We start from the raw sequence: 14,938 nt of genomic DNA, 5'->3' as shown, positions 1-14,938 counted from the left end.
GTCCGCCTGCCGGCTCCCCCGTCCTCCTGTCCGCTCCCTCCTTGCTCAGACCCACCCCCCCTGTGCTCCGTTCCCCCCCCCCCGTGCTCCGATCCACCCCCCCACCACCCCTTCATACTTACCGATCCTCCCGGTGTCCGGCCGTCTCCTCGCTGGGCGCCGCCATCTTGGAAAATGGCGGGCGCATGCTCAGTGCGCCCGCCGAATCTGCCAGTCGGCAGATTCCTTACAGGTACATTTTGATCGCTGTGGTAGGTTCTATCACAGCGATCAAAATAAAAAAAATAATAAATAACCCCCCCCCCTTTATCACCCCCATAGGGACAATAATAAAATAAAGAATTTATTTTTTTTTTTTTCCCACTAGGGTTAGGGTTAGAACTAGGGTTAGAACTAGGGGTAGGGTTAGGGGTAGGGTTAGGGTTACGGGTAGGGTTAGGGGTAGGGTTATGGCATGTGCACACAGAGCGGATCGGCCGCGGATCCGCAGCGGATCGGCCGCGGATCCGCAGCGGATCGGCCGCGGATCCGCAGCGGATCGGCAGCGGATCGGCCGCGGATCGGCCGCGGATCCGCAGTGGATCGGCCGCGGATCCGCAGCGGATCCGCAGCGGATCGGCCGCGGATTGGCAGCGGATCTGCAGCGGATTGGCAGCGGATCCGCAGCGGATCGGCCGCGGATCCGCAGCGGATCCGCAGCGGATCCGCAGCGGATTGGCCGCGGATCCGCAGCGGATTGACAGCGGATCCGCAGCGGATTGGCCGCGGATCCGCAGCGGATTGGCAGCGGATTGGCCGCGGATCCGCAGCGGATTGGCCGCGGATCCGCAGCGGATTGGCCGCGGATCCGCAGCGGATTGGCCGCTGCGAATTCGAAGCAGTTTTCCATCAGGTTTACAGTACCATGTACACCTAAGGAAAACCAAATCCGCTGTGCCCATGGTGTGGAAAATTCCGTGCAGAAACGCTGCGTTGTATTTTCCGCAGCATGTCAATTCTTTGTGCGGATTCCGCAGCGTTTTACACCTGTTCCTCAATAGGAATCCGCAGGTGAAATCCGCACAAAAAAACACTGGAAATCTGCTGTAAATCCGCAGGTAAAACGCAGTGTCTTTTACCTGCAGATTTTTCAAAAATCGTGCGGAAAAATCTCACACGAATCCGCAACGTGGGCACATAGCCTTAGGGTTAGGGTTGGAATTAGAGTTAGGGTTGGAATTAGGGCTAGGGTTTGAAATAGGGTTAAGATTAGGCTTGTGGTTAGGGTTACGGATAGGGTTAGGGGTGTGTTGGGGTTACAGTTGTGGTTAGGGTTGGGATTAGGGCTACGGTTGGGATTAGGGTTAGGATTAGGGTTGGAATTAAGGTTACGGGTGTGTTGCGGTTAGGGTTGTGGTTAGGGGTGTGTTGGGGTTAGGGTTGTGATTAGGGTTATGGCTACAGTTGGGATTATGATTAGGGGTGTGTTGGGGTTAGTGTTGAAGTTAGAATTGAGGGGTTTCCACTGTTTAGGCACATCAGGGGTCTCCAAACGCAACATGGCACCACCATTGATTCCAGCCAATCTTGCATTCAAAAAGTCAAATGGTGCTCCCTCCCTTCCAAGCCCCGACGTGCGCCCAAACAGTGGTTTACCCCCACATTTGGGGTACCAGCGTACTCAGGACAAACTGGGCAACAACTGTTGGGGTCCAATTTCTCCTGTTACCCTTGCAAAAATAAAAAATTACTTGCTAAAACATAATTTTTGAGGAAAGAACAATTATTTTTTATTTTCACGGCTCTGCGTTATAAACTTCTGTGAAGCACTTGGGGGTTGAAAGTGCTCACCACACATCTAGATAAGTTCCTTCGGGGGTCTAGTTTCCAAAATGGGGTCACTTTTGGGGTGTTTCTACTGTTTAGGCACATCAGGGGCTCTGCAAATGCAATGTGACGCCCGCAGACCATTCCATCAAAGTCTGCATTTCAAATGTCACTACTTCCCTTCCGAGCCCTGACGTGCGCCCAAACAGTGGTTTACCCCCACATATGGGGTATCAGCATACTCACAACAAACTGGGCAACAAATATTGGGGTCCAAATTCTCCTGTTACCCTTGTGAAAATAAAAAATTGCTTGCTAAAACATCTTTTTTGAGGAAAGAAAAATGATTTTTTATTTTCACGGCTCTGCGTTGTAAACTTCTGTGAAGCACTTGGGGGTTGAACGTGCTCACCACACATCTAGATAAGTTCCTTGGGGGGTCTAGTTTCCAAAATGGGGTCACTTGTGGGGGGTTTCTACTGTTTAGGCATATCAGGGGCTCTGCAAACGTAACATGATGCCCGCAGACCATTCCATCAAAGTCTGCATTCCAAAACGTCACTACTTCCCTTCCGAGCCCCGGCATGTGCCCAAACAGTGGTTTACCCCCACATATGGGGTATCAGCGTACTCAGGAGAAACTGGACAACAACTTTTGGGGTCCAATTTCTCCTGTTACTCTTGCAAAAATAAAAAATTCTGGGCTAAAAAAATATTTTTGAGGAAAGGAAACACATTTATTATTTTCACGGCTCTGCGTTATAAACTTCTGTGAAGCATTTGGGGGTTCAAAGTGCTCACCACACATCTAGATAAGTTCCCTTGGGGGTCTAGTTTCCAAAATGGAGTCACTTGTGGGGAGTTCCTACTGTTTAGGCACATCAGGGGCTCTACAAACGCAACCTGATGCCCGCAGAGCATTCCATCAAAGTCTGCATTTCAAAACGTCACTACTTCCCTTCCGAACCCCGACGTGTGCCAAAACAGTGGTTTACCCCCACATATGGGGTATCAGCGTACTCAGGAGAAACTGGACAACAACTTTTGGGGTCCAATTTCTCCTGTTACTCTTGCAAAAATAAAAAAATTCTGGGCTAAAAAATATTTTTGAGGAAAGGAAACATTTTTTATTTTCACGGCTCTGCGTTATAAACTTCTGTGAAGCACTTGGGGGTTCAAAGTGCTCACCACACATCTAGATTAGTTCCTTGGGAGGTCTAGTTTCCAAAATGGGGTCACTTGTGCGGGAGCTCCAATGTTTAGGCACACAGGGGCTCTCCAAACGCGACATGGTGTCCGCTAATGATTGGAGCTAATTTTCCATTCAAAAAGCCAAATGGCGTGCCTTCCCTTCCGAGCCCTGCCGTGCGCCCAAACAGTGGTTTACCCCCACATATGGGGTATCACCGTACTCAGGACAAACTGGACAACAAAATTTGGGGTCCAATTTCTCCTATTACCCTTGGGAAAATAAAAAATTCTGGGCTAAAAATCATTTTTGAGGAAAGAAAAATTATTTTTTTATTTTCACGGCTCTGCGTTATAAACTTCTGTGAAGCACCTGGGGGTTATAAGTGCTCACTATGCATCTAGATAAGTTCCTTGGGGGGTCTAGTTTCCAAAATGGGGTCACTTGTAGGGGAGCTCCAATGTTTAGGCACACAGGGGCTCTCCAAACGCGACATGGTGTCCGCTAACGATTGGAGCTAATTTTCCATTCAAAAAGTCAAATGGCACGCCTCCCCTTCCGAGCCTTACCATGTGCCCAAACAGTGGTTTACCCCCACATATGAGGTATCGGCATACTCAGGAGAAATTGCCCAACAAATTTTAGGATCCATTTTATCCTGTTGCCCATGTGAAAATGAAAGAATTGAGGCTAAAAGAAATTTTGTGTGAAAAAAAAGTACTTTTTCATTTTTGCGGATCAATTTGTGAAGCACCTGGGGGTTTAAAGTGCTCACTATGCCTCTAGATGAGTTCCTTGGGGGGTCTAGTTTCCAAAATGGGGTCACTTGTGGAGGAGCTCCAATGTTTAGGCACACAGGGGCTTTCCAAACGCGACATGGTGTCCGCTAACGATGGAGATAATTTTTCATTCAAAAAGTCAAATGGCGCTCCTTCCCTTCCGAGCCTTACCATGTGCCCAAACAGTGGTTTACCCCCACATGTGAGGTATTGGTGTACTGAGGAGAAATTGCCCAACAAAATTTAGGATCCATTTTATCCTGTTGCCCATGTGAAAATGAAAAAATTGAGGCTAAAATAATTTTTTTGTGAAAAAAAAGTACTTTTTCATTTTTACGGATCAATTTGTGAAGCACCTGGGGGTTTAAAGTGCTCACTATGCTTCTAGATAAGTTCCTTGGGGGGTCTAGTTTCCAAAATGGGGTCACTTGTGGGGGAGCTCCAATGTTTAGGCACACGGGGGCTCTCCAAACGTGACATGGTGTCCGCTAAAGATTGGAGCCAATTTTTCATTCAAAAAGTCAAATGGCGCTCCTTCCCTTCCGAGCCCTGCCGTGCGCCCAAACAGTGGTTTACCCCCACATATGAGGTATCAGCGTACTCAGGACAAATTGGACAACAACGTCCGTGGTCCAGTTTCTCCTTTTACCGCTGGGAAAATAAAAAAATTGTTGCTAAAAGATCATTTTTGTGACTAAAAAGTTAAATGTTCATTTTTTACTTCCATGTTGCTTCTGCTGCTGTGAAACACCTGAAGGGTTAATAAACTTCTTGAATGTGGTTTTGAGCACCTTGAGGGGTGCAGTTTTTAGAATGGTGTCACTTTTGGGTATTTTCAGCCATATAGAACCCTCAAAATGACTTCAAATGTGAGGTGGTCCCTAAAAAAAATGGTTTTGTAAATTTTGTTGTAAAAATGAGAAATCACTGGTCAAATTTTAACCCTTATAACTTCCTAGCAAAAAAAAAAATTGTTTCCAAAATTGTGCTGATGTAAAGTAGACATGTGGGAAACGTTATTTATTAACTATTTTGTGTCACATAACTCTCTGGTTTAACAGAATAAAAATTCAAAATGTGAAAATTGAGAAATTTTCAAATTTTTTGCCAAATTTCCGTTTTTTTCACAAATAAACTCAGAAATTATCGACCTAAATTTACCACTAACATGAAGCCCAATATGTCACGAAAAAACAATCTCAGAATCGCTAGGATCCGTTGAAGCGTTCCTGAGTTATTACCTCATAAAGGGACACTGGTCAGAATTTCAAAAAACGGCAAGGTCATTAAGGCCAAAATAGGCTGGGTCATGAAGGGGTTAAGAAATGAAGGTCAGTCAGTCCGAAAAATTGCGAAAACTTTGAAAGTGTCCCCAAGTGCAGTGGCAAAAACCATCAAGCCCTACAAGGAAACTGGCTCACATAAGGACCGCCCCAGGAAAGGAAGACCAAGAGTCACCTCTGCTTCTGAGAATAAGTTTATCCGAGTCACCAGCCTCAGAAATCGCAGGTTAACAGCAGCTCAGATTAGAGACCAGGTCAATGCCACACAGAGTTTTAGCAGCAGACACATCTCTACAACAACTGTTAAGAGGAGACTTTGTGCAGCAGGCCTTCATGGTAAAATAGCTGCTAGGAAACCACTGCTAAGGACAGGCAACAAGCAGAAGAGACTTGTTTGGGCTAAAGAACACAAGGAATGGACATTAGACCAGTGGAAATCTGTGCTTTGGTCTGATGAGTCCAAATTTGAGATCTTTGGTTCCAACCACCGTGTCTTTGTGCAACGCAGAAAAGGTGAATGGATGGACTCTACATGCCTGGTTCCCCCCGTGAAGCATGGAGGAGGAGGTGTGATGGTGTGGGGGTGCTCTGCTGGTGACACTGTTGGGGATTTATTCAAAATTGAAGGCATACTGAACCAGCATGGCTACCACAGCATCTTGCAGCGGCATGCTATTCCATCCGGTTTGCGTTTAGTTGGACCATCATTTATTTTTCAACAGGACAATGACCCAAAACACACCTCCAGGCTGTGTAAGGGCTTTTTGACCAAGAAGGAGAGTGATGGGGTGCTACGCCAGATGACCTGGCCTCCACAGTCACCAGACCTGAACCCCATCGAGATGGTTTGGGGTGAGCTGGACCGCAGAGTGAAGGCAAAGGGCCAACAAGCGCTAAGCATCTCTGGGAACTCCTTCAAGATTGTTGGAAGACCATTCCCGGTGACTACCTCTTGAAGCTCATCAAGAGAATGTCAAGAGTATGTAAAGCAGTCATCAAATCAAAAGGTGGGGACTTTGAAGAACCTAGAATATAAGACATAATTTCCGTTGTTTCACACTTTTTTGTTAAGTATATAATTCCACATGTGTTAATTCATAGTTTTGATGCCTTCAGTGTGAATGTACAATTTTCATAGTCATGAAAATGCAGAAAAATCTTTAAATGAGAAGGTGTGTCCAAACTTTTGGTCTGTACTGTATGTATATACTTCGGTACGGTCACCGCCAAGCTCTGCAAAAGCTCAAAACAACAAGCTGCGACCACCAATCATTTATACCCAAAGCTGGTAATGTATGACCTCACGAGGCTTGATGGATGTGGTTTGTAGAGCAAAAGTAACAAAGTTATTATGTTTTACAATTTCATATGAAAATTAGGCAGAGTGTACAAATATATACAAAATATATTAGTAAAGGGGACAAAACAATACAGCATATATGATAACATCAAAATAAATAATGACAAATGAAAGTTACTACATCTGATATTATGGAAATGACACAAATCTTAGCGGAGTGGAGCGCTCGGATTAGAAAACGGCATAGACCTACAGCGAGTTGTATCTCCCAACACTAAACAATGACAATAATTCGGAATCTGCTTTTCTTAGATTCATTCTGACATACATCCTCTTGGTGACTTCAATTGGCAGTAGGTCAATTGGATGTGGCTCAGGTTCCAAAAATTTAACAGATCCCCAGACTTCAGGATAACTGCCCCCCTGGAGGACCCAGGTGGAAGATATGTTTCCCATCGTGATTTTAGCTTTCTATGGATAGGATACATGGCATATATAACTTAGTCCATCTGTCTGATATTAACTCGGGGCTGATGAGCAGACTGCACAGTGATGTAAGTAAATGCGTTATCTTCGACATTTTGTCATACCACCGAAAATATGTCTCCCACAACTGTCACAAAACCTCCAAAATTCATAACTGGAACCCGGAGCCAATGAGTTTACAATCACTGGCCAAATGTTGTTTTCGAAGACAGGAAAAGTTATCCACACAAGTGTGAGAAAGTTTCACCTCCCAGTCTCTTGTACAGACTTTGTGTCTGCTCTTCATGGAATAACCTATTAAAATTACTGTATGTGTTCACAGCAAGGGTTCTTAGCTGAACAGTGGTTAGCTGTAGTATTAGAGTGATAGCTCTATTTCCCTTCAATTAATGATGAAGCCATGATTCAGTCCTCAGTATGAGGGTGACATGTCCCTTCTCAAGAGATAGCTTTATAGATTGGTCCTTATTTTACCATTACATTATACAGGCTTATCAAGAGCGCTAAAGAGAGGGAGGGAGGGGTCTGCAGCACTAAGGAGAAGCAGTGTGCTGCTGGAAAATGTGATTTTTATAAAAAAAAAGGACTACTTGAAGCTGGATGCATTGATAGACTTTACAAATGATCACAGAGGTACAAGAAATCAACTTTATGTTGGACTTAGTCTGTATATTAACAATAATAATGCATGCACTGAAAAATATGAAATATAAATATTCCAGCCGTACCAGTCTGCACCTATCATGCCCACCTGCATACCAGTCGTTCCTGCCAGTACCCACCTGTATACCAGCCCCGTTCCCACCAGCACCTGCTATTCCTTTATTCCTGTTGTGCCATCTTGTACCAGCCGAGCTTTCCGTTTCTAGACTGCTCCAGCTCCGTGTCCTTGGGGGTCAGCTGCCATTCGTCCGAGGTCCATGCTGGAGTATCACCTGGTGTCTATCTGGAGCCAAGTCTAACCCCACCATCATGGCCTTTAGTGAAGAGTCAGGTGTTCACCTAGTTACGCCCCTCCAGGCTCTCCTCGGACCATGGCGCAGCGGTTCCACAACTACATCCGTTACACACAATAATATGCAAATACCTTCACATGTGTAGATAATGTTTGATGCCTTAGACTTGGAAACTCATGCCTAATTTTATTTGCATCATTCGGGGAACCAGTGGTGAGGACATTTCTCCAAAGTGTCCTAGGAGCTGTTTTTCAACACGACAACAGCCGAGGGGCATGTTGCTGATACTACTGTGAGCAGCCTGCGTGGGCTAAACGTGCTCCCATGGCTGTACCATCTCTGGACTTTTTTCACCATCAAGCACATCTGCACGTCAATGGTCGGTGAATACACAGGAGCTGCCAACAGAGGATCTTGATGATTTGCCCAAATGCATTCAGAGGCAGAACCTTCCTCCTTCGACAATTAATAACCTCCCCTACAAGTGAGAGGATTTCTGCACATGGTGCTCATAAATTGAGATGTTTTGAAAACGTTATTTCCACTTTTTCACCATTTGCAGACCAGAAACATGTCTCTATCCTATGATTTCCATCATTTCACGACTTTTCCTTCAATGATTCTGGAATGTATATACAAAAATCCCAAAATGAATATATTTTTGTTGTAATTTATCGGAGTCGATGAAAGTTTCCATTGATAGAAATTCGTTGAGTAGATTATCTGCCAACAAAGAGCATCTGTGCGGAGCAGCGCGACCCACGAAAACCTTTTGTTGAACTTGACAGCTAGAAGGTTTTGACTGATTAATTACTCTGGGAATTCATAAATGAAAGAAAATAATAAAACAAAACACCCCTGAAACCGTCCTTAAAAAAGAATAAAAAACAAACAAACAGAAAACAAAACAAAACAAAAACAAATGTAAATTTACCATTTTGAAAATTCTTGGATTAGAAATTTACAGCACTAGGGAATGAAAAAAAAAGTTTGAATCTTTGGAAAGTTTGGTATAAAAGAAGCCACCAGTAAAGGAATAAAAAATCTTCTATGCTAATGTTATTACGGAGCGAGGAAATGAGCGTCGCGAGGCGGCCAGGACTGAAGTGCATTGTTTTACTCACAAAGAGCTGATCCCGATTGAGCCTCGCTTGTCATCTGCTTTGCATATTCTTTATTTCTTTTAATTGTTATTATGCAAGAAACTTATCTGTCCGACCATGGGAACTAAAAGCCAGGCCTTTCAGCGGGCACAGTCCAATTAATGCGCAATTATCGAAGTTTTACTGTAGATGCCTTGTCTGAGGGAATCAAGTACCAAGAAAACAACGTACAAAAAAAAAGTGATCGGCCCTTGTCTACACTTCTCATAAAAGTACAAGTAAAACAGTGAAGGAAGACGGCGCAGCATTGGTCTATTCAAGGCCTCGAGTGGCCAAGCCGGGAAGTGAGACGGCGCATTCTCCAGCGGACAACGGTCCCCATCTCTGACTATGAATGGCGCTGTCGTGTCAGCGGAGGGGCGCGCCGTGTGCAAGAGGCTAAGACAAAGGGGGTGAAGTGCAAGAGATGAAAGGACATGTACGTGCAAGTAATTGGCTCCGGAGGCATCTCCTGCTGGAGTCTTCGGGCCCTGTATTGTGTCGGGGCCCCGAGGAGTCTACAGCACTCAGATCTGAGGGGTCACAGCTGAACTATCCTGAGGGATCTACAAGACTCTGGAAAGAAAATTACAGAACTGGGTCATTCTATTCCATAGCTATAGCTCTCTATTATCTATCTATTATCTATTATCTATGTATTATCTATATCTATCTATCTATCTATCTATCTATCTATCTATCTATCTATCTATTATCTATCTATTATCTATCTATCTATCTATTATATATCTTCATCTATCTATTATCTATCTATTATCTATTTGTCATCTATTTATTATCTATTATCTATCTATTATCTATCTATCTATCTATCTATCTATCTATTATCTATGTATTATCTATATCTATTATCTATCTATTATCTATTTATTATCTATCTATCTATTATCTATGTCTATCATCTATTATCATCTATCTCTATCTATTATCTATCTATCTATCTATCTATCTATCTATCTATCTATCTATCTATTTATTATCTATCTATCATCTATTATCTATTTATTATCTATTTATTATCTATTATCTATCTATCTATTACCTATCTATTATCTATCTATCTATCTATCTATCTATCTATCTATCTATCTATCTTACTATCTAAACACAGAAAATTGGAACAGCACTTTACCAACAGGTAGGTGCACGCCTCCCAGACAAAATATCCAAGACTTGCCTCAATCCAGACATAGGAAAAAATGCAGGCAGCACTCCACTCCATGGAGTGCTGCCTGCATTTTTTCCTATATCTACCTTTCATTTATTATCTATCTATCTATCTATCTATCTATCTATTATCTACCTACTATCTATCTATCTATCTACTATCTATCTATCTACTATCTATCTACTATCTATCTATCTATCTATCTATCTATCTATCTATCTATCTATCTCTCTATTGTCTATCTATTTATCTCTCTATTATCTATCTATCTATCTATCTATCTATCTATCTATCTATCTCTCTATTGTCTATCTATCTATCTACTATCTATCTATCTATCTATCTATCTATCTCTCTATTGTCTATCTATCTACTATCTATCTATCTATCTATCTATCTATCTATCTCTCTATTGTCTATCTATTTATCTCTCTATTATCTATCTATCTATCTATCTATCTATCTATCTATCTATCTATCTATCTATCTATCTATCTATCTATCTATCTATCTACAGTATCTATCTATCTATCTATCTATCTATCTATCTATCTATCTATCTATCTATCTATCTATCTCTCTATTGTCTATCTATTTATCTCTCTATTATCTATCTATCTATCTATCTATCTATCTATCTATCTATCTATCTATCTATCTATCTATCTATCTATCTATCTACAGTATCTATCTATCTATCATCTATTCTGTCCACTAGGGGGCACACACACATTTTTCATTTTTTATTTTAGAGATAATGAACATAAGATTCTTATTTCATTTAAAAATAAAATAAAAAGACATTGTCAACCAGAGAATAAGACATGGCTCTCATGTGGTCCGGCTCATGTTGGGCCAGTGAAACTTTAACCTGTTCTTCCCCCTGATCCTCCTTTTTCTTTTCACTTTCTCTGAACATTCAGGCGTTTATTTCATTTATTTTTATGTTACCATTCCTTTTATTCACTTACATAGCGCCATCATATTCCACAGCGCTTTAGAGACAATATAATCTCTGTCCCCGATGGGGCTCACAGTCTACATTCCCCATCAGTCTTTGGAGTGTGGGAAGAAACTGGAGGACCCGGAGGAAACCCACACAAACTCGGGGAGAACATACAAACTCTTTGCAGACGAAGCTGCCTAGGTGCTCACATCTATGAATCCTGCCCATCTCAGAGTCTCAGTTACTCTGGTGTTTCCCTCCAGTCTGAGCTCACTGCTCGGCACATTTCTTCCCTCTGCTTTACACTGCAGCTGTTCTTGCTGGGCTGTTTTGCACGCCTGAGCAGCAATGCTGGATTCCATTACAGCAAGAACAGAATGATATAAAATAGTCCTGCAGCATCTATGGGGCCACATTTTAGGCTGCATGATACGGACACAATTCCCCGACCACCCATGGATCCTACAAGTCCTGTTCTGTTGCCCCCCATCGTAATCCCATCCCATCAGCCGCCCTCAATCTTGGGGATTTGTTTTGAGAGAAATACTTAAATATTATAATGGAGTCCGAGCAAATGTAAGACGGTCGGTAAATTATTAACCATATTTCATTGCTGGTGCGGATGGATTAATAAATTACATCAGAACAATGTATTACACGAAGATTCAATAATTCACAGAAATAGATTCATTTTTTAAAGCTTTTACCTTTTCTTTGTAGGATTTATGAGTAACCCATTCACCAGAGGAGGTTTATTCTCTTCTAATTATTGAAGTCTACCTGTGGGATCATGAGAAAAGAAATAATGACATTCCAATAATAAAGAATAGATAGATAATAGATAATAGATAGATATATAATAGATAATAGATAGATAATACATAATAGATAGATATATAATAGATAATAGATAGATAATAGATAGATATATAATAGATAATAGATAGATAATAGATAGATATATAATAGATAATAGATAGATAATAGATAGATATATAATAGATAATAGATAGATAATAGATAGATATATAATAGATAGATAAGAGATAGATAATAGATAATAGATATATATATAATAGATAGATAGATAGATAGATAATAGATAGATAATAGATAGATAGATAATATATAATATATAGATAATTGATAGATGATAAATAGATAATAGATAGATAACAGATAATAGATAGATAATACATAGATAATACATAAATAGATAGATAATAGATAGATAATAGATAGATAGATAATAGATAATAGATAGATATATAATAGATAATAGATAGACATATAATAGATAATAGATAGATAATAGATGATAGATAATAGAGAGATAGATAGATAGATAGATAATAGATAATATATAGATAATTGATAGATGATAAATAGATAATAGATAGATAGATAACAGATAATAGATAGATAATACATAGATAATACATAAATAGATAGATAATAGGTGATAGATAGATAATAGATAATACATAGATAGATATATAGATGATAGATAATAGATAGATAGATAATTGATAGATGATAAATAGATAATAGATAGATAATACATAAATAGATAGATAATAGATAATACATATATAGATGACATATTATAGATAATACATGACTAGATATAGTAAAATAATTGAAGCTGAACCTGTCCCAGTTTTGTCATATAACAACTAAAGCCATCATTCAGCGTCTGTGCTGCATCCCACAAATGCTTATATAGCCCCCTGGTTCCCCCTGTATACCCCCTAAGAACCTATTTAAGTTTTCCCACACCGTATGGTAATCCGGTTGGTCGGGGCCGATGAGTGAGGTTCCAGGCCTCTCCATCCCTCCCCCCGGCTGCTGCTCGCCGTCCTCCTTCTTTACTTGACATTATCCACATTGCCGGGCGGAATCTTACACCTGTGCACATAAATCGCGGCTCGCTCCTGCGCACTATGCCTTGCCTTACTGCGGGCAGAGCTGAAAACATAAGTGCGCATACGCCACAAAGCTCCTCTTTATAAGATCAATGATCCAGCCCAGCGTCCAGTATCGCCTCAGTACCCCTGATGAAGCCAGCAGTGGTGAAACATGGGGCAACTAGTATAAGAACCATCAACACTACAGAGAGAGACGAATCTACACAATGATCTGAAGCTAGTGTAGACCATTATAATTAGAATTAATTAGTCATTTTTCACTGTAGGAATCTTTTGCCTTAGGCAATTTGTAAATAAAGTTCTATCTGAGCCTGTCATGGACAGTTTCCATTCCAGTTACCGGGTAGACGTGCTGGCCGTGCACCTGGCATACATCCGCCAACCGCCCAGGACCAGGTAATATGGACCAAGACAGCGTGGTCTGTCTGTTATATAGGTTGAGCATGTGCCACTTTTTGTGTTTCTCCTGGTGCTGGGATAAGCGGTTTCGGTGATGGCTGTTATTTATTTGTGATTAGCACAGTCGGCTTAGTGCTCCACTAGTGTGGACTCTGGTGGTAACCCTGGACACTCTAGTTAACCTGTTCCTCTGGTTTTGTATACACACTTGTGCAGCAGTCAATCCAATAGTGAGGGCTTTATTATCTAGCTGTGTGTCCTAGGGTATACTGATAAGAATAATCTAGTGTTTCTGTACAACGTACATATCAGCCACTCTGATATATGGGTGTTCTATATACCAATATTTCATAGATACATGCACTATAGAGAGCCAGTGTTGGGCCTGCACGTCTTGTATTTACACGGCAGTATCTGTATTATTACCTGTACCATTTCCCCACTTGTGTTCCATCTTTGTCCAAGTATTTTTATAATATTTGTATCTAATAAAGAGTTTTTTTTATTATTATAGCTATTCCGTTTTGGTCGTTTTCTTTGTGGTTTCCACATCTCTCCTGCACTATACAGCTACGACTGGTATAGTAATAGTCCGGCAAGTGAGCAGCAGTGAGTGCTCATAACTATCCTACTCACGTTATGTTGCCATATAGTACCACCATCTGGATATTTTATTATAAATACTGCCTACCTTTCTGGATTAAATATGTAAAATTTAACAGCTCTGTTCCTCTTGCTCTGTAAACCGCACCCCTGAAGCTATACGCTACCTGTTACGGGTGTCCAATCGGCCTGTGTAAACGATTGGTGGTGGCAGTTAGTAGTGGTTCTTTTCTTTTTGTTATTTGGCAGTGACCGTACTGGGGTATATATTTATATTCCATGCATTGGAATACCATACCATACGCTCACTGTGAATTCCCCAATAACTGGCCTAGTAGTGGAAGCAGCCGTGACCTCGTCCATCACTCATCAGTCAATTGAGCAACTACCCTGACGAATGGAGCAGCAGAGTTACGTTCCCTTGGCAGTGAGTGATACTAATTTTTCTAATTTTGATTTTATTTATTAATTTTATTGCTTTTGTATTTTTTCTCTTCCATAGGTAACTTAAACCTACAATGTCTGGACTTGACAAAGTGTCAAGCTGGAGACCTCGGGAACCTTTTGCAAGTCTCGGTTACTTTAGCAACTCATTGGCACGCTATAACAGTGCGGAGTGGGTGTAAGACAACTGGACCCTTTTAGTGGCACTTAATGGGTTAAACAGCATCTCAAGTCACTGCTGATAGTGGTGGATGCAGTCAGTATAAAAAACAAACAAACAGGTAAGCGTTAAATAATAATGAAAATCCAAATAAAAAAAATACTGAAAAAGTAAAAAAAACAACGAATAGAATATGAAATAAAAATGCAAATATATAAATTAAAATAATACAAATAATAATAATAAATTCAAATAATAATAAAACATTAATTCAAACATATAAATTAATAATATTAAAATTAGTTAAAAAATAAATGAATAAAAAATG

At 40.9% G+C, this 14,938-nt stretch overlaps 1 protein-coding gene across 8 annotated transcripts in view; it reads right to left on the bottom strand.

Annotated features, from left to right (window-relative positions):
• Positions 1-14,938, bottom strand: part of TENM4 (teneurin transmembrane protein 4) — a 1,485,534-nt gene that overhangs the window by 783,762 nt on the left and 686,834 nt on the right. Inside the window, exon 1 of one of the 8 annotated variants that reach the window (XM_077298664.1) lies at positions 11,784-11,840. The exons of the other annotated variants lie outside the window; for them this stretch is intronic. The gene's annotated coding sequence lies outside the window, so the exon portion shown is untranslated. Of the gene's footprint in view, positions 1-11,783; positions 11,841-14,938 lie in introns of those variants that run through there. 8 annotated transcript variants of the gene reach the window in all.

Source organism: Ranitomeya variabilis, chromosome 3, assembly GCF_051348905.1.
Source record: "Ranitomeya variabilis isolate aRanVar5 chromosome 3, aRanVar5.hap1, whole genome shotgun sequence".
Taxonomy (NCBI): domain Eukaryota; kingdom Metazoa; phylum Chordata; class Amphibia; order Anura; family Dendrobatidae; genus Ranitomeya; species Ranitomeya variabilis.
The sequence above is the reverse complement of the archived record's forward strand: the minus strand, read 5'-3'. Positions and strand labels throughout refer to the sequence as shown.